Source organism: Camelina sativa, unplaced genomic scaffold (assembly GCF_000633955.1).
Source record: "Camelina sativa cultivar DH55 unplaced genomic scaffold, Cs unpScaffold04106, whole genome shotgun sequence".
Classification (NCBI taxonomy): domain Eukaryota; kingdom Viridiplantae; phylum Streptophyta; class Magnoliopsida; order Brassicales; family Brassicaceae; genus Camelina; species Camelina sativa.
Genome location: NW_010925200.1, coordinates 1 through 686, shown reverse-complemented (window position 1 = coordinate 686; position 686 = coordinate 1). Strand labels below are relative to the sequence as shown.

The following is a 686-nucleotide window of genomic DNA, read 5'->3' as shown; positions in this document are numbered from 1 at the left end:
GATACAACGACACACGTGTGGACCCGACGCTGTTGTAGACTTCTTCTTCTAGTTGCACTGGTGCGTGGCTCCTCTATAGCCGTTGCGCTCTCAACCAGTGACCGTTACGAGTGTGGCCATCTTATCCCACGTGTCCTCAGATCATTCGCTCACGATAAAAAATAGGACAATTTGAATCGGACCATATATACTTAAACTAGAGAGACCCACGGCTTTGTGTTACAAAACAATCGGTTTAATTTCATAACGGTTTAGGTAACCCAGATTTAAAATTCCCTTCGAATTGAATCGATATCAACAGTAATAACTAAAACGAACGTGAAACATGCATTGCATGATAATATAAATTTGTAAAACCAGTTTATAGACTTGTTGATCTGAAGGTATCCGATTCTCTCTAGTCTTCTACCTCGGAGTCGAGTACAAAGCTTGGAAATGCTAAAGTCACTTCCCTGTAAAATCATTATACGAGGACGTAAGTTATCAATTACAAGAAAGATATATTAAAAAAAAAAAATTGAAATAAAAAGCGAACAATTAAATATAGTATACTTGAGGTAAGGTAGAGTCATGTTCTTGAGGATTGAAGGATTCTTAGCGATGAGCTCTTTCCACTCTTCTTCATCGATCTTCCCATCTTTGTTTGTATCAACCTCGAGCATCGTCTGTTACGTTGGTAACAAATT

At 38.2% G+C, this 686-nt stretch overlaps 1 long non-coding RNA gene across 1 annotated transcript; it reads right to left on the bottom strand.

Moving 5' to 3' along the window:
* Window positions 1-221: 221 nt before the first annotated feature.
* On the bottom strand, window positions 222-664 carry LOC104774620. Its single transcript, XR_765416.1, has 2 exons — window positions 553-664; window positions 222-452 (listed from the first exon to the last, which is right to left on the bottom strand). It is a non-coding gene; the product is annotated as an uncharacterized LOC104774620 (long non-coding RNA).
* Between the last annotated feature and the right edge of the window lie 22 nt (window positions 665-686).